The following is an 18711-nucleotide window of genomic DNA, read 5'->3' on the forward strand; positions in this document are numbered from 1 at the left end:
AGATCAGGCGAGATCAGGCGTGCTCAAGGGGGTGTGGCCGTAAACGAGAGCAAGGCTCGCTGGCACCCTTCTTATTGAGAGGACAGCTCCGTCACCTCTTTTACGACGCTGCTTTTTTTCCCTTGCGTTTTTCTCTTCTTCCCACGTTCTCTCTCTTCACTGCCTTCGTCCCCGCTCTATTTCACTTCAGCCTTTCACTCTTGCTTCCTTCCAATGAGGACGGAGCTGCGGGAGAAAGGGCGCTATAGAGGATCGCTGTGGAGAGCTGCTGCTGTGCTTTGACATCTGAGCTCTGTGGAAAACGATCTCAATACAATTCTGAAAAACGCGACTCTCCGAACGCCAGCCGAACAAGTCTCCACAGCCGAAGCGCTGTGTCTCTGTTCAGCTGGCGATAAACCTTTCCTCGATCCTTTGCGGACTTGTAAAACTGTTCCTGATCAGAATAAAAAACGCTCACGCTAATACACAAGCACCCGTGTCTCGCCAAAGCTGACAAATAAACAGACGGACAAGCCGCACTGCACGTGTGAACAGGGGAATGAGCGAGCGAGCAGGGATAGGGCGCCTCCTGCGCTTAAAAGCTTACAGCACCTGGGATTCCCAGGCGGTCTCCCATCCAAGTACTAACCAGGCCCATCCCTGTTTAGCTTCCGAGATCAGACGAGATCAGGCGTGCTCAAGGGGGTGTGGCCGTAAGCGAGAGCAAGGCTCGCTGGCACCCTTCTTATTGAGAGGACAGCTCCGTCACCTCTTTTACGACGCTGCTTTTTTTCCCTTGCGTTTTTCTCTTCTTCCCACGTTCTCTCTCTTCACTGCCTTCGTCCCCGCTCTATTTCACTTCAGCCTTTCACTTTTGCTTCCTTCCAATGAGGACGGAGCTGCGGGAGAAAGGGCGCTATAGAGGATCGCTGTGGAGACCTGCTGCTGTGCTGTGATATCTGAGCTCTGTGGAAAACGATCTCAATACAATTCTGAAAAACGCGACTCTCCGAACGCCAGCCGAACAAGTCTCCACAGCCGAAGCGCTGTGTATCTTTTCAGCTGGCGATAAACCTTTCCTCGATCCTTTGCGGACTTGTAAAACTGTTCCTGATCAGAATAAAAAACGCTCACGCTAATACACAAGCACCCGCGTCTCGCCAAAGCTGACAAATAAACAGACGGACAAGCCGCACTGCACGTGTGAACAGGGGAATGAGCGAGCGAGCGGGGATAGTGCGCCTCCTGCGCTTAAAAGCTTACAGCACCTGGTATTCCCAGGCGGTCTCCCATCCAAGTACTAACCAGGCCCATCCCTGTTTAGCTTCCGAGATCAGACGAGATCAGGCGTGCTCAAGGGGGTGTGGCCGTAAGCGAGAGCAAGGTTCGCTGGCACCCTTCTTATTGAGAGGACAGCTCCGTCACCTCTTTTACGACGCTGCTCTTTTTCTCTTGCGTTTTTCTCTTCTTCCCACGTTCTCTCTCTTCACTGCCTTCGTCCCCGCTCTATTTCACTTCAGCCTTTCACTCTTGCTTCCTTCCAATGAGGACGGAGCTGCGGGAGAAAGGGCGCTATAGAGGATCGCTGTGGAGAGCTGCTGCTGTGCTTTGACATCTGAGCTCTGTGGAAATCGATCTCAATACAATTCTGAAAAACGCGACTCTCCGAACGCCAGCCGAACAAGTCTCCACAGCCGAAGCGCTGTGTCTCTTTTCAGCTGGCGATAAACCTTTCCTCGATCCTTTGCGGACTTGTAAAACTGTTCCTGATCAGAATAAAAAACGCTCACGCTAATACACAAGCACCCGTGTCTCGCCAAAGCTGACAAATAAACAGACGGACAAGCCGCACTGCACGTGTGAACAGGGGAATGAGCGAGCGAGCGGGGATAGGGCGCCTCCTGCGCTTAAAAGCTTACAGCACCTGGTATTCCCAGGCGGTCTCCCATCCAAGTACTAACCAGGCCCATCCCTGTTTAGCTTCCGAGATCAGACGAGATCAGGCGTGCTCAAGGGGGTGTGGCCGTAAGCGAGAGCAAGGCTCGCTGACACCCTTCTTATTGAGAGGACAGCTCCGTCACCTCTTTTACGACGCTGCTTTTTTTCCCTTGCGTTTTTCTCTTCTTCCCACGTTCTCTCTCTTCACTGCCTTCGTCCCCGCTCTATTTCACTTCAGCCTTTCACTCTTGCTTCCTTCCAATGAGGACGGAGCTGCGGGAGAAAGGGCGCTATAGAGGATCGCTGTGGAGAGCTGCAGCTGTGCTTTGACATCTGAGCTCTGTGGAAAACGATCTCAATACAATTCTGAAAAACGCGACTCTCCGAACGCCAGCCGAACAAGTCTCCACAGCCGAAGCGCTGTGTCTCTTTTCAGCTGGCGATAAACCTTTCCTCGATCCTTTGCGGACTTGTAAAACTGTTCCTGATCAGAATAAAAAACGCTCACGCTAATACACAAGCACCCGTGTCTCGCCAAAGCTGACAAATAAACAGACGGACAAGCCGCACTGCACGTGTGAACAGGGGAATGAGCGAGCGAGCGGGGATAGGGCGCCTCCTGCGCTTAAAAGCTTACAGCACCTGGTATTCCCAGGCGGTCTCCCATCCAAGTACTAACCAGGCCCATCCCTTTTTAGCTTCCGAGATCAGACGAGATCAGGCGTGCTCAAGGGGGTGTGGCCGTAAGCGAGAGCAAGGCTCGCTGGCACCCTTCTTATTGAGAGGACAGCTCCGTCACCTCTTTTACGACGCTGCTTTTTTTCCCTTGCGTTTTTCTCTTCTTCCCACGTTCTCTCTCTTCACTGCCTTCGTCCCCGCTCTATTTCACTTCAGCCTTTCACTCTTGCTTCCTTCCAATGAGGACGGAGCTGCGGGAGAAAGGGCGCTATAGAGGATCGCTGTGGAGAGCTGCTGCTGTGCTTTGACATCTGAGCTCTGTGGAAAACGATCTCAATACAATTCTGAAAAACGCGACTCTCCGAACGCCAGCCGAACAAGTCTCCACAGCCGAAGCGCTGTGTCTCTTTTCAGCTGGCGATAAACCTTTCCTCGATCCTTTGCGGACTTGTAAAACTGTTCCTGATCAGAATAAAAAACGCTCACGCTAATACACAAGCACCCGTGTCTCGCCAAAGCTGACAAATAAACAGACGGACAAGCCGCACTGCACGTGTGAACAGGGGAATGAGCGAGCGAGCGGGGATAGGGCGCCTCCTGCGCTTAAAAGCTTACAGCACCTGGTATTCCCAGGCGGTCTCCCATCCAAGTACTAACCAGGCCCATCCCTGTTTAGCTTCCGAGATCAGACGAGATCAGGCGTGCTCAAGGGGGTGTGGCCGTAAGCGAGAGCAAAGCTCGCTGGCACCCTTCTTATTGAGAGGACAGCTCCGTCACCTCTTTTACGACGCTGCTTTTTTTCCCTTGCGTTTTTCTCTTCTTCCCACGTTCTCTCTCTTCACTGCCTTCGTCCCCGCTCTATTTCACTTCAGCCTTTCACTCTTGCTTATTTCCAATGAGGACGGAGCTGCGGGAGAAAGGGCGCTATAGAGGATCGCTGTGGAGAGCTGCTGCTGTGCTTTGACATCTGAGCTCTGTGGAAAACGATCTCAATACAATTCTGAAAAACGCGACTCTCCGAACGCCAGCCGAACAAGTCTCCACAGCCGAAGCGCTGTGTCTCTTTTCAGCTGGCGATAAACCTTTCCTCGATCCTTTGCGGACTTGTAAAACTGTTCCTGATCAGAATAAAAAACACTCACGCTAATACACAAGCACCCGTGTCTCGCCAAAGCTGACAAATAAACAGACGGACAAGCCGTACTGCACGTGTGAACAGGGGAATGAGCGAGCGAGCGGGGATAGGGCGCCTCCTGCGCTTAAAAGCTTACAGCACCTGGTATTCCCAGGCGGTCTCCCATCCAAGTACTAACCAGGCCCATCCCTGTTTAGCTTCCGAGATCAGACGAGATCAGGCGTGCTCAAGGGGGTGTGGCCGTAAGCGAGAGCAAGGCTCGCTGGCACCCTTCTTATTGAGAGGACAGCTCCGTCACCTCTTTTACGACGCTGCTTTTTTTCCCTTGCGTTTTTCTCTTCTTCCCACGTTCTCTCTCTTCACTGCCTTCGTCCCCGCTCTATTTCACTTCAGCCTTTCACTCTTGCTTCCTTCCAATGAGGACGGAGCTGCGGGAGAAAGGGCGCTATAGAGGATCGCTGTGGAGAGCTGCTGCTGTGCTTTGACATCTGAGCTCTGTGGAAATCGATCTCAATACAATTCTGAAAAACGCGACTCTCCGAACGCCAGCCGAACAAGTCTCCACAGCCGAAGCGCTGTGTCTCTTTTCAGCTGGCGATAAACCTTTCCTCGATCCTTTGCGGACTTGTAAAACTGTTCCTGATCAGAATAAAAAACGCTCACGCTAATACACAAGCACCCGTGTCTCGCCAAAGCTGACAAATAAACAGACGGACAAGCCGCACTGCACGTGTGAACAGGGGAATGAGCGAGCGAGCGGGGATAGGGCGCCTCCTGCGCTTAAAAGCTTACAGCACCTGGTATTCCCAGGCGGTCTCCCATCCAAGTACTAACCAGGCCCATCCCTGTTTAGCTTCTGAGATCAGACGAGATCAGGCGTGCACAAGGGGGTGTGGCCGTAAGCGAGAGCAAGGCTCGCTGGCACCCTTCTTATTGAGAGGACAGCTCCGTCACCTCTTTTACGACGCTGCTTTTTTTCCCTTGCGTTTTTCTCTTCTTCCCACGTTCTCTCTCTTCACTGCCTTCGTCCCTGCTCTATTTCACTTCAGCCTTTCACTCTTGCTTCCTTCCAATGAGGACGGAGCTGCGGGAGAAAGGGCGCTATAGAGGATCGCTGTGGAGAGCTGCTGCTGTGCTTTGACATCTGAGCTCTGTGGAAAACGATCTCAATACAATTCTGAAAAACGCGACTCTCCGAACGCCAGCCGAACAAGTCTCCACAGCCGAAGCGCTGTGTCTCTTTTCAGCTGGCGATAAACCTTTCCTCGATCCTTTGCGGACTTGTAAAACTGTTCCTGATCAGAATAAAAAACGCTCACGCTAATACACAAGCACCCGTGTCTCGCCAAAGCTGAGAAATAAACAGACGGACAAGCCGCACTGCACGTGTGAACAGGGAATGAGCGAGCGAGCGGGGATAGGGCGCCTCCTGCGCTTAAAAGCTTACAGCACCTGGTATTCCCAGGCGGTCTCCCATCCAAGTACTAACCAGGCCCATCCCTGTTTAGCTTCCGAGATCAGACGAGATCAGGCGTGCTCAAGGGGGTGTGGCCGTAAGCGAGAGCAATGCTCGCTGGCACCCTTCTTAATGAGAGGACAGCTCCGTCACCTCTTTTACGACGCTGCTTTTTTTCCCTTGCGTTTTTCTCTTCTTCCCACGTTCTCTCTCTTCACTGCCTTCGTCCCCGCTCTATTTCACTTCAGCCTTTCACTCTTGCTTCCTTCCAATGAGGACGGAGCTGCGGGAGAAAGGGCGCTATAGAGGATCGCTGTGGAGAGCTGCTGCTGTGCTTTGACATCTGAGCTCTGTGGAAATCGATCTCAATACAATTCTGAAAAACGCGACTCTCCGAACGCCAGCCGAACAAGTCTCCACAGCCGAAGCGCTGTGTCTCTTTTTAGCTGGCGATAAACCTTTCCTCGATCCTTTGCGGACTTGTAAAACTGTTCCTGATCAGAATAAAAAACACTCACGCTAATACACAAGCACCCGTGTCTCGCCAAAGCTGACAAATAAACAGACGGACAAGCCGCACTGCACGTGTGAACAGGGGAATGAGCGAGCGAGCGGGGATAGGGCGCCTCCTGCGCTTAAAAGCTTACAGCACCTGGTATTCCCAGGCGGTCTCCCATCCAAGTACTAACCAGGCCCATCCCTGTTTAGCTTCCGAGATCAGACGAGATCAGGCGTGCTCAAGGGGGTGTGGCCGTAAGCGAGAGCAAGGCTCGCTGGCACCCTTCTTATTGAGAGGACAGCTCCGTCACCTCTTTTACGACGCTGCTTTTTTTCCCTTGCGTTTTTCTCTTCTTCCCACGTTCTCTCTCTTCACTGCCTTCGTCCCTGCTCTATTTCACTTCAGCCTTTCACTCTTGCTTCCTTCCAATGAGGACGGAGCTGCGGGAGAAAGGGCGCTATAGAGGATCGCTGTGGAGAGCTGCTGCTGTGCTTTGACATCTGAGCTCTGTGGAAAACGATCTCAATACAATTCTGAAAAACGCGACTCTCCGAACGCCAGCCGAACAAGTCTCCACAGCCGAAGCGCTGTGTCTCTTTTCAGCTGGCGATAAACCTTTCCTCGATCCTTTGCGGACTTGTAAAACTGTTCCTGATCAGAATAAAAAACGCTCACGCTAATACACAAGCACCCGTGTCTCGCCAAAGCTGACAAATAAACAGACGGACAAGCCGCACTGCACGTGTGAACAGGGGAATGAGCGAGCGAGCGGGGATAGGGCGCCTCCTGCGCTTAAAAGCTTACAGCACCTGGTATTCCCAGGCGGTCTCCCATCCAAGTACTAACCAGGCCCATCCCTGTTTAGCTTCCGACATCAGACGAGATCAGGCGTGCTCAAGGGGGTGTGGCCGTAAGCGAGAGCAAGGCTCGCTGGCACCCTTCTTATTGAGAGGACAGCTCCGTCACCTCTTTTACGAGGCTGCTTTTTTTCCCTTGCGTTTTTCTCTTCTTCCCACGTTCTCTCTCTTCACTGCCTTCGTCCCCGCTCTATTTCACTTCAGCCTTTCACTCTTGCTTCCTTCCAATGAGGACGGAGCTGCGGGAGAAAGGGCGCTATAGAGGATCGCTGTGGAGAGCTGCTGCTGTGCTTTGACATCTGAGCTCTGTGGAAAACGATCTCAATACAATTCTGAAAAACGCGACTCTCCGAACGCCAGCCGAACAAGTCTCCACAGCCGAAGCGCTGTGTCTCTTTTCAGCTGGCGATAAACCTTTCCTCGATCCTTTGCGGACTTGTAAAACTGTTCCTGATCAGAATAAAAAACGCTCACGCTAATACACAAGCACCCGTGTCTCGCCAAAGCTGACAAATAAACAGACGGACAAGCCGCACTGCACGTGTGAACAGGGGAATGAGCGAGCGAGCGGGGATAGGGCGCCTCCTGCGCTTAAAAGCTTACAGCACCTGGTATTCCCAGGCGGTCTCCCATCCAAGTACTAACCAGGCCCATCCCTGTTTAGCTTCCGAAATCAGACGAGATCAGGCGTGCTCAAGGGGGTGTGGCCGTAAGCGAGAGCAAGGCTCGCTGGCACCCTTCTTATTGAGAGGACAGCTCCGTCACCTCTTTTACGACGCTGCTTTTTTTCCCTTGCGTTTTTCTCTTCTTCCCACGTTCTCTCTCTTCACTGCTTTCGTCCCTGCTCTATTTCACTTCAGCCTTTCACTCTTGCTTCCTTCCAATGAGGACGGAGCTGCGGGAGAAAGGGCGCTATAGAGGATCGCTGTGGAGAGCTGCTGCTGTGCTTTGACATCTGAGCTCTGTGGAAAACGATCTCAATACAATTCTGAAAAACGCGACTCTCCGAACGCCAGCCGAACAAGTCTCCACAGCCGAAGCGCTGTGTCTCTTTTCAGCTGGCGATAAACCTTTCCTCGATCCTTTGCGGACTTGTAAAACTGTTCCTGATCAGAATAAAAAACGCTCACGCTAATACACAAGCACCCGTGTCTCGCCAAAGCTGACAAATAAACAGACGGACAAGCCGCACTGCACGTGTGAACAGGGGAATGAGCGAGCGGGGATAGGGCGCCTCCTGCGCTTAAAAGCTTACAGCACCTGGTATTCCCAGGCGGTCTCCCATCCAAGTACTAACCAGGCCCATCCCTGTTTAGCTTCCGACATCAGACGAGATCAGGCGTGCTCAAGGGGGTGTGGCCGTAAGCGAGAGCAAGGCTCGCTGGCACCCTTCTTATTGAGAGGACAGCTCCGTCACCTCTTTTACGACGCTGCTTTTTTTCCCTTGCGTTTTTCTCTTCTTCCCACGTTCTCTCTCTTCACTGCCTTCGTCCCCGCTCTATTTCACTTCAGCCTTTCACTCTTGCTTCCTTCCAATGAGGACGGAGCTGCGGGAGAAAGGGCGCTATAGAGGATCGCTGTGGAGAGCTGCTGCTGTGCTTTGACATCTGAGCTCTGTGGAAAACGATCTCAATACAATTCTGAAAAACGCGACTCTCCGAACGCCAGCCGAACAAGTCTCCACAGCCGAAGCGCTGTGTCTCTTTTCAGCTGGCGATAAACCTTTCCTCGATCCTTTGCGGACTTGTAAAACTGTTCCTGATCAGAATAAAAAACGCTCACGCTAATACACAAGCACCCGTGTCTCGCCAAAGCTGACAAATAAACAGACGGACAAGCCGCACTGCACGTGTGAACAGGGGAATGAGCGAGCGAGCGGGGATAGGGCGCCTCCTGCGCTTAAAAGCTTACAGCACCTGGTATTCCCAGGCGGTCTTCCATCCAAGTACTAACCAGGCCCATCCCTGTTTAGCTTCCGAGATCAGACGAGATCAGGCGTGCTCAAGGGGGTGTGGCCGTAAGCAAGAGCAAGGTTCGCTGGCACCCTTCTTATTGAGAGGACAGCTCCGTCACCTCTTTTACGACGCTGCTTTTTTTCCCTTGCGTTTTTCTCTTCTTCCCACGTTCTCTCTCTTCACTGCCTTCGTCCCCGCTCTATTTCACTTCAGCCTTTCACTCTTGCTTCCTTCCAATGAGGACGGAGCTGCGGGAGAAAGGGCGCTATAGAGGATCGCTGTGGAGAGCTGCTGCTGTGCTTTGACATCTGAGCTCTGTGGAAAACGATCTCAATACAATTCTGAAAAACGCGACTCTCCGAACGCCAGCCGAACAAGTCTCCACAGCCGAAGCGCTGTGTCTCTTTTCAGCTGGCGATAAACCTTTCCTCGATCCTTTGCGGACTTGTAAAACTGTTCCTGATCAGAATAAAAAACGCTCACGCTAATACACAAGCACCCGTGTCTCGCCAAAGCTGACAAATAAACAGACGGACAAGCCGCACTGCACGTGTGAACAGGGGAATGAGCGAGCGAGCGGGGATAGGGCGCCTCCTGCGCTTAAAAGCTTACAGCACCTGGTATTCCCAGGCGGTCTCCCATCCAAGTACTAACCAGGCCCATCCCTGTTTAGCTTCCGACATCAGACGAGATCAGGCGTGCTCAAGGGGGTGTGGCCGTAAGCGAGAGCAATGCTCGCTGGCACCCTTCTTATTGAGAGGACAGCTCCGTCACCTCTTTTACGACGCTGCTTTTTTTCCCTTGCGTTTTTCTCTTCTTCCCACGTTCTCTCTCTTCACTGCTTTCGTCCCTGCTCTATTTCACTTCAGCCTTTCACTCTTGCTTCCTTCCAATGAGGACGGAGCTGCGGGAGAAAGGACGCTATAGAGGATCGCTGTGGAGAGCTGCTGCTGTGCTTTGACATCTGAGCTCTGTGGAAAACGATCTCAATACAATTCTGAAAAACGCGACTCTCCGAACGCCAGCCGAACAAGTCTCCACAGCCGAAGCGCTGTGTCTCTTTTCAGCTGGCGATAAACCTTTCCTCGATCCTTTGCGGACTTGTAAAACTGTTCCTGATCAGAATAAAAAACGCTCACGCTAATACACAAGCACCCGTGTCTCGCCAAAGCTGACAAATAAACAGACGGACAAGCCGCACTGCACGTGTGAACAGGGGAATGAGCGAGCGGGGATAGGGCGCCTCCTGCGCTTAAAAGCTTACAGCACCTGGTATTCCCAGGCGGTCTCCCATCCAAGTACTAACCAGGCCCATCCCTGTTTAGCTTCCGACATCAGACGAGATCAGGCGTGCTCAAGGGGGTGTGGCCGTAAGCGAGAGCAAGGCTCGCTGGCACCCTTCTTATTGAGAGGACAGCTCCGTCACCTCTTTTACGACGCTGCTTTTTTTCCCTTGCGTTTTTCTCTTCTTCCCACGTTCTCTCTCTTCACTGCCTTCGTCCCCGCTCTATTTCACTTCAGCCTTTCACTCTTGCTTCCTTCCAATGAGGACGGAGCTGCGGGAGAAAGGGCGCTATAGAGGATCGCTGTGGAGAGCTGCTGCTGTGCTTTGACATCTGAGCTCTGTGGAAAACGATCTCAATACAATTCTGAAAAACGCGACTCTCCGAACGCCAGCCGAACAAGTCTCCACAGCCGAAGCGCTGTGTCTCTTTTCAGCTGGCGATAAACCTTTCCTCGATCCTTTGCGGACTTGTAAAACTGTTCCTGATCAGAATAAAAAACGCTCACGCTAATACACAAGCACCCGTGTCTCGCCAAAGCTGACAAATAAACAGACGGACAAGCCGCACTGCACGTGTGAACAGGGGAATGAGCGAGCGAGCGGGGATAGGGCGCCTCCTGCGCTTAAAAGCTTACAGCACCTGGTATTCCCAGGCGGTCTTCCATCCAAGTACTAACCAGGCCCATCCCTGTTTAGCTTCCGAGATCAGACGAGATCAGGCGTGCTCAAGGGGGTGTGGCCGTAAGCAAGAGCAAGGTTCGCTGGCACCCTTCTTATTGAGAGGACAGCTCCGTCACCTCTTTTACGACGCTGCTTTTTTTCCCTTGCGTTTTTCTCTTCTTCCCACGTTCTCTCTCTTCACTGCCTTCGTCCCCGCTCTATTTCACTTCAGCCTTTCACTCTTGCTTCCTTCCAATGAGGACGGAGCTGCGGGAGAAAGGGCGCTATAGAGGATCGCTGTGGAGAGCTGCTGCTGTGCTTTGACATCTGAGCTCTGTGGAAAACGATCTCAATACAATTCTGAAAAACGCGACTCTCCGAACGCCAGCCGAACAAGTCTCCACAGCCGAAGCGCTGTGTCTCTTTTCAGCTGGCGATAAACCTTTCCTCGATCCTTTGCGGACTTGTAAAACTGTTCCTGATCAGAATAAAAAACGCTCACGCTAATACACAAGCACCCGTGTCTCGCCAAAGCTGACAAATAAACAGACGGACAAGCCGCACTGCACGTGTGAACAGGGGAATGAGCGAGCGAGCGGGGATAGGGCGCCTCCTGCGCTTAAAAGCTTACAGCACCTGGTATTCCCAGGCGGTCTCCCATCCAAGTACTAACCAGGCCCATCCCTGTTTAGCTTCCGACATCAGACGAGATCAGGCGTGCTCAAGGGGGTGTGGCCGTAAGCGAGAGCAATGCTCGCTGGCACCCTTCTTATTGAGAGGACAGCTCCGTCACCTCTTTTACGACGCTGCTTTTTTTCCCTTGCGTTTTTCTCTTCTTCCCACGTTCTCTCTCTTCACTGCTTTCGTCCCTGCTCTATTTCACTTCAGCCTTTCACTCTTGCTTCCTTCCAATGAGGACGGAGCTGCGGGAGAAAGGGCGCTATAGAGGATCGCTGTGGAGAGCTGCTGCTGTGCTTTGACATCTGAGCTCTGTGGAAAACGATCTCAATACAATTCTGAAAAACGCGACTCTCCGAACGCCAGCCGAACAAGTCTCCACAGCCGAAGCGCTGTGTCTCTTTTCAGCTGGCGATAAACCTTTCCTCGATCCTTTGCGGACTTGTAAAACTGTTCCTGATCAGAATAAAAAACGCTCACGCTAATACACAAGCACCCGTGTCTCGCCAAAGCTGACAAATAAACAGACGGACAAGCCGCACTGCACGTGTGAACAGGGGAATGAGCGAGCGGGGATAGGGCGCCTCCTGCGCTTAAAAGCTTACAGCACCTGGTATTCCCAGGCGGTCTCCCATCCAAGTACTAACCAGGCCCATCCCTGTTTAGCTTCCGACATCAGACGAGATCAGGCGTGCTCAAGGGGGTGTGGCCGTAAGCGAGAGCAATGCTCGCTGGCACCCTTCTTATTGAGAGGACAGCTCCGTCACCTCTTTTACGACGCTGCTTTTTTTCCCTTGCGTTTTTCTCTTCTTCCCACGTTCTCTCTCTTCACTGCCTTCGTCCCCGCTCTATTTCACTTCAGCCTTTCACTCTTGCTTCCTTCCAATGAGGACGGAGCTGCGGGAGAAAGGGCGCTATAGAGGATCGCTGTGGAGAGCTGCTGCTGTGCTTTGACATCTGAGCTCTGTGGAAAACGATCTCAATACAATTCTGAAAAACGCGACTCTCCGAACGCCAGCCGAACAAGTCTCCACAGCCGAAGCGCTGTGTCTCTTTTCAGCTGGCGATAAACCTTTCCTCGATCCTTTGCGGAGTTGTTAAACTGTTCATGATCAGAATAAAAAACGCTCACGCTAATACACAAGCACCCGTGTCTCGCCAAAGCTGACAAATAAACAGACGGACAAGCCGCACTGCACGTGTGAACAGGGGAATGAGCGAGCGAGCGGGGATAGGGCGCCTCCTGCGCTTAAAAGCTTACAGCACCTGGTATTCCCAGGGGGTCTCCCACCCAAGTACTAACCAGGCCCATCCCTGTTTAGCTTCCGAAATCAGATGACATCAGGCGTGCTCAAGGGGGTGTGGCCGTAAGCTAGAGCAAGGCTCGCTGGCACCCTTCTTATTGAGAGGACAGCTCCGTCACCTCTTTTACGACGCTGCTTTTTTTCCCTTGCGTTTTTCTCTTCTTCCCACGTTCTCTCTCTTCACTGCCTTCGTCCCCGCTCTATTTCACTTCAGCCTTTCACTTTTGCTTCCTTCCAATGAGAACGGAGCTGCGGGAGAAAGGGCGCTATAGAGGATCGCTGTGGAGAGCTGCTGCTGTGCTTTGACATCTGAGCTCTGTGGAAAACGATCTCAATACAATTCTGAAAAACGCGACTCTCCGAACGCCAGCCGAACAAGTCTCCACAGCCGAAGCGCTGTGTCTCTTTTCAGCTGGCGATAAACCTTTCCTCGATCCTTTGCGGACTTGTAAAACTGTTCCTGATCAGAATAAAAAACGCTCACGCTAATACACAAGCACCCGCGTCTCGCCAAAGCTGACAAATAAACAGAAGGACAAGCCGCACTGCACGTGTGAACAGGGGAATGAGCGAGCGAGCGGGGATAGGGCGCCTCCTGCGCTTAAAAGCTTACAGCACCTGGTATTCCCAGGCGGTCTCCCACCCAAGTACTAACCAGGCCCATCCCTGTTTAGCTTCCGAGATCAGATGACATCAGGCGTGCTCAAGGGGGTGTGGCCATAAGCGAGAGCAAGGCTCGCTGGCACCCTTCTTATTGAGAGGACAGCTCCGTCACCTCTTTTACGACGCTGCTTTTTTTCCCTTGCGTTTTTCTCTTCTTCCCACGTTCTCTCTCTTCACTGCCTTCGTCCCCGCTCTATTTCACTTCAGCCTTTCACTCTTGCTTCCTTCCAATGAGGACGGAGCTGCGGGAGAAAGGGCGCTATAGAGGATCGCTGTGGAGAGCTGCTGCTGTGCTTTGACATCTGAGCTCTGTGGAAAACGATCTCAATACAATTCTGAAAAACACGACTCTCCGAACGCCAGCCGAACAAGTCTCCACAGCTGAAGCGCTGTGTCTCTTTTCAGCTGGCGATAAACCTTTCCTCGATCCTTTGCGGACTTGTTAAACTGTTCATGATCAGAATAAAAAACGCTCACGCTAATACACAAGCACCCGTGTCCCGCCAAAGCTGACAAATAAACAGACGGACAAGCCGCACTGCACGTGTGAACAGGGGAATGAGCGAGCGAGCGGGGATAGAGCGCCTCCTGCGCTTAAAAGCTTACAGCACCTGGTATTCCCAGGCGGTCTCCCATCCAAGTACTAACCAGGCCCATCCCTGTTTAGCTTCCGAGATCAGATGACATCAGGCGTGCTCAAGGGGGTGTGGCCGTAAGCGAGAGCAAGGCTCGCTGGCACCCTTCTTATATAGAGGACAGCTCCGTCACCTCTTTTACGACGCTGCTTTTTTTCCCTTGCGTTTTTCTCTTTTTCCCACGTTCTCTCTCTTCACTGCCTTCGTCCCGCTCTATTTCACTTCAGCCTTTCACTTTTGCTTCCTTCCAATGAGGACGGAGCTGCGGGAGAAAGGGTGCTATAGAGGATCGCTGTGGAGAGCTGCTGCTGTGCTTTGACATCTGAGCTCTGTGGAAAACGATCTCAATACAATTCTGAAAAACGCGACTCTCCGAACGCCAGCCGAACAAGTCTCCACAGCCGAAGCGCTGTGTCTCTTTTCAGCTGGCGATAAACCTTTCCTCGATCCTTTGCGGACTTGTAAAACTGTTCCTGATCAGAATAAAAAACGCTCACGCTAATACACAAGCACCCGCGTCTCGCCAAAGCTGACAAATAAACAGAAGGACAAGCCGCACTGCACGTGTGAACAGGGGAATGAGCGAGCGAGCGGGGATAGGTCGCCTCCTGCGCTTAAAAGCTTACAGCACCTGGTATTCCCAGGCGGTCTCCCACCCAAGTACTAACCAGGCCCATCCCTGTTTAGCTTCCGAGATCAGATGACATCAGGCGTGCTCAAGGGGGTGTGGCCATAAGCGAGAGCAAGGCTCGCTGGCACCCTTCTTATTGAGAGGACAGCTCCGTCACCTCTTTTACGACGCTGCTTTTTTTCCCTTGCGTTTTTCTCTTCTTCCCACGTTCTCTCTCTTCACTGCCTTCGTCCCCGCTCTATTTCACTTCAGCCTTTCACTCTTGCTTCCTTCCAATGAGGACGGAGCTGCGGGAGAAAGGGCGCTATAGAGGATCGCTGTGGAGAGCTGCTGCTGTGCTTTGACATCTGAGCTCTGTGGAAAACGATCTCAATACAATTCTGAAAAACGCGACTCTCCGAACGCCAGCCGAACAAGTCTCCACAGCCGAAGCGCTGTGTCTCTTTTCAGCTGGCGATAAACCTTTCCTCGATCCTTTGCGGACTTGTAAAACTGTTCCTGATCAGAATAAAAAACGCTCACGCTAATACACAAGCACCCGCGTCTCGCCAAAGCTGACAAATAAACAGACGGACAAGCCGCACTGCACGTGTGAACAGGGGAATGAGCGAGCGAGCGGGGATAGTGCGCCTCCTGAGCTTAAAAGCTTACAGCACCTGGTATTCCCAGGCGGTCTCCCATCCAAGTACTAACCAGGCCCATCCCTGTTTAGCTTCCGAGATCAGACGAGATCAGGCGTGCTCAAGGGGGTGTGGCCGTAAGCGAGAGCAAAGCTCGCTGGCACCCTTCTTATTGAGAGGACAGCTCCGTCACCTCTTTTACAACGCTGCTTTTTTTCTCTTGCGTTTTTCTCTTCTTCCCACGTTCTCTCTCTTCACTGCCTTCGTCCCCGCTCTATTTCACTTCAGCCTTTCACTCTTGCTTCCTTCCAATGAGGACGGAGCTGCGGGAGAAAGGGCGCTATAGAGGATTGCTGTGGAGAGCTGCTGCTGTGCTTTGACATCTGAGCTCTGTGGAAAACGATCTCAATACAATTCTGAAAAACACGACTCTCCGAACGCCAGCCGAACAAGTCTCCACAGCTGAAGCGCTGTGTCTCTTTTCAGCTGGCGATAAACCTTTCCTCGATCCTTTGCGGACTTGTTAAACTGTTCATGATCAGAATAAAAAACGCTCACGCTAATACACAAGCACCCGTGTCCCGCCAAAGCTGACAAATAAACAGACGGACAAGCCGCACTGCACGTGTGAACAGGGGAATGAGCGAGCGAGCGGGGATAGAGCGCCTCCTGCGCTTAAAAGCTTACAGCACCTGGTATTCCCAGGCGGTCTCCCATCCAAGTACTAACCAGGCCCATCCCTGTTTAGCTTCCGAGATCAGATGACATCAGGCGTGCTCAAGGGGGTGTGGCCGTAAGCGAGAGCAAGGCTCGCTGGCACCCTTCTTATTGAGAGGACAGCTCCGTCACCTCTTTTACGACGCTGCTTTTTTTCCCTTGCGTTTTTCTCTTTTTCCCACGTTCTCTCTCTTCACTGTCTTCGTCCCGCTCTATTTCACTTCAGCCTTTCACTTTTGCTTCCTTCCAATGAGGACGGAGCTGCGGGAGAAAGGGCGCTATAGAGGATCGCTGTGGAGAGCTGCTGCTGTGCTTTGACATCTGAGCTCTGTGGAAAACGATCTCAATACAATTCTGAAAAACGCGACTCTCCGAACGCCAGCCGAACAAGTCTCCACAGCCGAAGCGCTGTGTCTCTTTTCAGCTGGCGATAAACCTTTCCTCGATCCTTTGCGGACTTGTTAAACTGTTCCTGATCAGAATAAAAAACGCTCACGCTAATACACAAGCACCCGCGTCTCGCCAAAGCTGACAAATAAACAGACGGACAAGCCGCACTGCACGTGTGAACAGGGGAATGAGCGAGCGAGCGGGGATAGGGCGCCTCCTGAGCTTAAAAGCTTACAGCACCTGGTATTCCCAGGCGGTCTCCCATCCAAGTACTAACCAGGCCCATCCCTGTTTAGCTTCCGAGATCAGACGAGATCAGGCGTGCTCAAGGGGGTGTGGCCGTAAGCGAGAGCAAGGCTCGCTGGCACCCTTCTTATTGAGAGGACAGCTCCGTCACCTCTTTTACGACGCTGCTCTTTTTCCCTTGCGTTTTTCTCTTCTTCCCACGTTCTCTCTCTTCACTGCCTTCGTCCCCGCTCTATTTCACTTCAGCCTTTCACTTTTGCTTCCTTCCAATGAGGACGGAGCTGCGGGAGAAAGGGCGCTATAGAGGATCGCTGTGGAGAGCTGCTGCTGTGCTTTGACATCTGAGCTCTGTGGAAAACGATCTCAATACAATTCTGAAAAACGGGACTCTCCGAACGCCAGCCGAACAAATCTCCACAGCCGAAGCGCTGTGTCTCTTTTCAGCTGGCGATAAACCTTTCCTCGATCCTTTGCGGACTTGTAAAACTGTTCCTGATCAGAATAAAAAACGCTCACGCTAATACACAAGCACCCGTGTCTCGCCAAAGCTGACAAATAAACAGAAGGACAAGCCGCACTGCACGTGTGAACAGGGGAATGAGCGAGCGAGCGGGGATAGGGCGCCTCCTGCGCTTAAAAGCTTACAGCACCTGGTATTCCCAGGCGGTCTCCCATCCAAGTACTAACCAGGCCCATCCCTGTTTAGCTTCCGAGATTAGACGAGATCAGGCGTGCTCAAGGGGGTGTGGCCATAAGCGAGAGCAAGGCTCGCTGGCACCCTTCTTATTGAGAGGACAGCTCCGTCACCTCTTTTACGACGCTGCTTTTTTTCCCTTGCGTTTTTCTCTTCTTCCCACGTTCTCTCTCTTCACTGCCTTCGTCCCCGCTCTATTTCACTTCAGCCTTTCACTCTTGCTTCCTTCCAATGAGGACGGAGCTGCGGGAGAAAGGGCGCTATAGAGGATTGCTGTGGAGAGCTGCTGCTGTGCTTTGACATCTGAGCTCTGTGGAAAACGATCTCAATACAATTCTGAAAAACACGACTCTCCGAACGCCAGCCGAACAAGTCTCCACAGCTGAAGCGCTGTGTCTCTTTTCAGCTGGCGATAAACCTTTCCTCGATCCTTTGCGGACTTGTTAAACTGTTCATGATCAGAATAAAAAACGCTCACGCTAATACACAAGCACCCGTGTCTCGCCAAAGCTGACAAATAAACAGACGGAGAAGCCGCACTGCACGTGTGAACAGGGGAATGAGCGAGCGAGCGGGGATAGGGCGCCTCCTGCGCTTAAAAGCTTACAGCACCTGGTATTCCCAGGCGGTCTCCCATCCAAGTACTAACCAGGCCCATCCCTGTTTAGCTTCCGAGATCAGACGAGATCAGGCGTGCTCAAGGGGGTGTGGCCGTAAGCAAGAGCAATGCTCACTGGCACCCTTCTTATTGAGAGGACAGCTCCGTCACCTCTTTTACGACGCTGCTTTTTTTCCCTTGCGTTTTTCTCTTCTTCCCACGTTCTCTCTCTTCACTGCCTTCGTCCCCGCTCTATTTCACTTCAGCCTTTCACTTTTGCTTCCTTCCAATGAGGACGGAGCTGCGGGAGAAAGGGCGCTATAGAGGATCGCTGTGGAGAGCTGCTGCTGTGCTTTGACATCTGAGCTCTGTGGAAAACGATCTCAATACAATTCTGAAAAACGCGACTCTCCGAACGCCAGCCGAACAAATCTCCACAGCCGAAGCGCTGTGTCTCTTTTCAGCTGGCGATAAACCTTTCCTCGATCCTTTGCGGACTTGTTAAACTGTTCATGATCAGAATAAAAAACGCTCACGCTAATACACAAGCACCCGTGTCTCGCCAAAGCTGACAAATAAACAGACGGACAAGCCGCACTGCACGTGTGAACAGGGGAATGAGCGAGCGAGCGGGGATAGGGCGCCTCCTGCGCTTAAAAGCTTACAGCACCTGGTATTCCCAGGCGGTCTCCCATCCAAGTACTAACCAGGCCCATCCCTGTTTAGCTTCCGAGATCAGATGACATCAGGCGTGCTCAAGGGGGTGTGGCCGTAAGCGAGAGCAAGGCTCGCTGGCACCCTTCTTATTGAGAGGACAGCTCCGTCACCTCTTTTACAACGCTGCTTTTTTTCTCTTGCGTTTTTCTCTTCTTCCCACGTTCTCTCTCTTCACTGCCTTCGTCCCCGCTCTATTTCACTTCAGCCTTTCACTCTTGCTTCCTTCCAATGAGGACGGAGCTGCGGGAGAAAGGGCGCTATAGAGGATTGCTGTGGAGAGCTGCTGCTGTGCTTTGACATCTGAGCTCTGTGGAAAACGATCTCAATACAATTCTGAAAAACGCGACTCTCCGAACGCCAGCCGAACAAGTCT

The 18711-nt window shown here is 52.3% G+C and overlaps 13 non-coding genes and 16 pseudogenes across 13 annotated transcripts; all 29 read right to left on the bottom strand.

The window, feature by feature from the left end:
- Positions 1-45, bottom strand: part of LOC148669003 (5S ribosomal RNA) — a 119-nt pseudogene extending 74 nt beyond the window's left edge.
- Positions 46-582: 537 nt separating this feature from the next.
- On the bottom strand, positions 583-701 carry LOC148669004 (5S ribosomal RNA). The gene has a single exon (XR_015938175.1). It is a non-coding gene; the product is annotated as a 5S ribosomal RNA (ribosomal RNA).
- A 537-nt stretch (positions 702-1238) lies between these two features.
- LOC148669005 (5S ribosomal RNA) lies at positions 1239-1357 on the bottom strand. The gene has a single exon (XR_015937643.1). It is a non-coding gene; the product is annotated as a 5S ribosomal RNA (ribosomal RNA).
- A 537-nt stretch (positions 1358-1894) lies between these two features.
- LOC148669006 (5S ribosomal RNA) lies at positions 1895-2013 on the bottom strand. Its single transcript, XR_015937644.1, has one exon. It is a non-coding gene; the product is annotated as a 5S ribosomal RNA (ribosomal RNA).
- Positions 2014-2550: 537 nt separating this feature from the next.
- On the bottom strand, positions 2551-2669 carry LOC148669007 (5S ribosomal RNA; annotated as a pseudogene).
- Positions 2670-3206: 537 nt separating this feature from the next.
- LOC148669008 (5S ribosomal RNA) lies at positions 3207-3325 on the bottom strand. The gene has a single exon (XR_015937646.1). It is a non-coding gene; the product is annotated as a 5S ribosomal RNA (ribosomal RNA).
- A 537-nt stretch (positions 3326-3862) lies between these two features.
- LOC148669009 (5S ribosomal RNA) lies at positions 3863-3981 on the bottom strand. Its single transcript, XR_015937647.1, has one exon. It is a non-coding gene; the product is annotated as a 5S ribosomal RNA (ribosomal RNA).
- A 537-nt stretch (positions 3982-4518) lies between these two features.
- LOC148669010 (5S ribosomal RNA) lies at positions 4519-4637 on the bottom strand. The gene has a single exon (XR_015937213.1). It is a non-coding gene; the product is annotated as a 5S ribosomal RNA (ribosomal RNA).
- A 536-nt stretch (positions 4638-5173) lies between these two features.
- LOC148669011 (5S ribosomal RNA) lies at positions 5174-5292 on the bottom strand. The gene has a single exon (XR_015937648.1). It is a non-coding gene; the product is annotated as a 5S ribosomal RNA (ribosomal RNA).
- A 537-nt stretch (positions 5293-5829) lies between these two features.
- On the bottom strand, positions 5830-5948 carry LOC148669012 (5S ribosomal RNA). Its single transcript, XR_015937649.1, has one exon. It is a non-coding gene; the product is annotated as a 5S ribosomal RNA (ribosomal RNA).
- A 537-nt stretch (positions 5949-6485) lies between these two features.
- On the bottom strand, positions 6486-6604 carry LOC148669013 (5S ribosomal RNA; annotated as a pseudogene).
- Positions 6605-7141: 537 nt separating this feature from the next.
- LOC148669014 (5S ribosomal RNA) lies at positions 7142-7260 on the bottom strand (annotated as a pseudogene).
- A 533-nt stretch (positions 7261-7793) lies between these two features.
- On the bottom strand, positions 7794-7912 carry LOC148669015 (5S ribosomal RNA; annotated as a pseudogene).
- Positions 7913-8449: 537 nt separating this feature from the next.
- Positions 8450-8568, bottom strand: LOC148669016 (5S ribosomal RNA). Its single transcript, XR_015938639.1, has one exon. It is a non-coding gene; the product is annotated as a 5S ribosomal RNA (ribosomal RNA).
- A 537-nt stretch (positions 8569-9105) lies between these two features.
- On the bottom strand, positions 9106-9224 carry LOC148669017 (5S ribosomal RNA; annotated as a pseudogene).
- A 533-nt stretch (positions 9225-9757) lies between these two features.
- On the bottom strand, positions 9758-9876 carry LOC148669018 (5S ribosomal RNA; annotated as a pseudogene).
- Positions 9877-10413: 537 nt separating this feature from the next.
- LOC148669019 (5S ribosomal RNA) lies at positions 10414-10532 on the bottom strand. Its single transcript, XR_015938640.1, has one exon. It is a non-coding gene; the product is annotated as a 5S ribosomal RNA (ribosomal RNA).
- Positions 10533-11069: 537 nt separating this feature from the next.
- On the bottom strand, positions 11070-11188 carry LOC148669020 (5S ribosomal RNA; annotated as a pseudogene).
- A 533-nt stretch (positions 11189-11721) lies between these two features.
- On the bottom strand, positions 11722-11840 carry LOC148669021 (5S ribosomal RNA; annotated as a pseudogene).
- A 537-nt stretch (positions 11841-12377) lies between these two features.
- Positions 12378-12496, bottom strand: LOC148669022 (5S ribosomal RNA; annotated as a pseudogene).
- Positions 12497-13033: 537 nt separating this feature from the next.
- On the bottom strand, positions 13034-13152 carry LOC148669023 (5S ribosomal RNA; annotated as a pseudogene).
- Positions 13153-13689: 537 nt separating this feature from the next.
- Positions 13690-13808, bottom strand: LOC148669024 (5S ribosomal RNA; annotated as a pseudogene).
- A 536-nt stretch (positions 13809-14344) lies between these two features.
- Positions 14345-14463, bottom strand: LOC148669025 (5S ribosomal RNA; annotated as a pseudogene).
- A 537-nt stretch (positions 14464-15000) lies between these two features.
- LOC148669026 (5S ribosomal RNA) lies at positions 15001-15119 on the bottom strand. The gene has a single exon (XR_015937650.1). It is a non-coding gene; the product is annotated as a 5S ribosomal RNA (ribosomal RNA).
- A 537-nt stretch (positions 15120-15656) lies between these two features.
- LOC148669027 (5S ribosomal RNA) lies at positions 15657-15775 on the bottom strand (annotated as a pseudogene).
- A 536-nt stretch (positions 15776-16311) lies between these two features.
- On the bottom strand, positions 16312-16430 carry LOC148669028 (5S ribosomal RNA). The gene has a single exon (XR_015937651.1). It is a non-coding gene; the product is annotated as a 5S ribosomal RNA (ribosomal RNA).
- A 537-nt stretch (positions 16431-16967) lies between these two features.
- LOC148669029 (5S ribosomal RNA) lies at positions 16968-17086 on the bottom strand (annotated as a pseudogene).
- A 537-nt stretch (positions 17087-17623) lies between these two features.
- LOC148669030 (5S ribosomal RNA) lies at positions 17624-17742 on the bottom strand. The gene has a single exon (XR_015937652.1). It is a non-coding gene; the product is annotated as a 5S ribosomal RNA (ribosomal RNA).
- A 537-nt stretch (positions 17743-18279) lies between these two features.
- LOC148669031 (5S ribosomal RNA) lies at positions 18280-18398 on the bottom strand (annotated as a pseudogene).
- Positions 18399-18711: the final 313 nt, after the last annotated feature.

This window comes from Lepisosteus platostomus, chromosome 5, assembly GCF_059453375.1.
Source record: "Lepisosteus platostomus isolate fLepPlt1 chromosome 5, fLepPlt1.hap1, whole genome shotgun sequence".
Classification (NCBI taxonomy): Eukaryota; Metazoa; Chordata; class Actinopteri; order Semionotiformes; family Lepisosteidae; genus Lepisosteus; species Lepisosteus platostomus.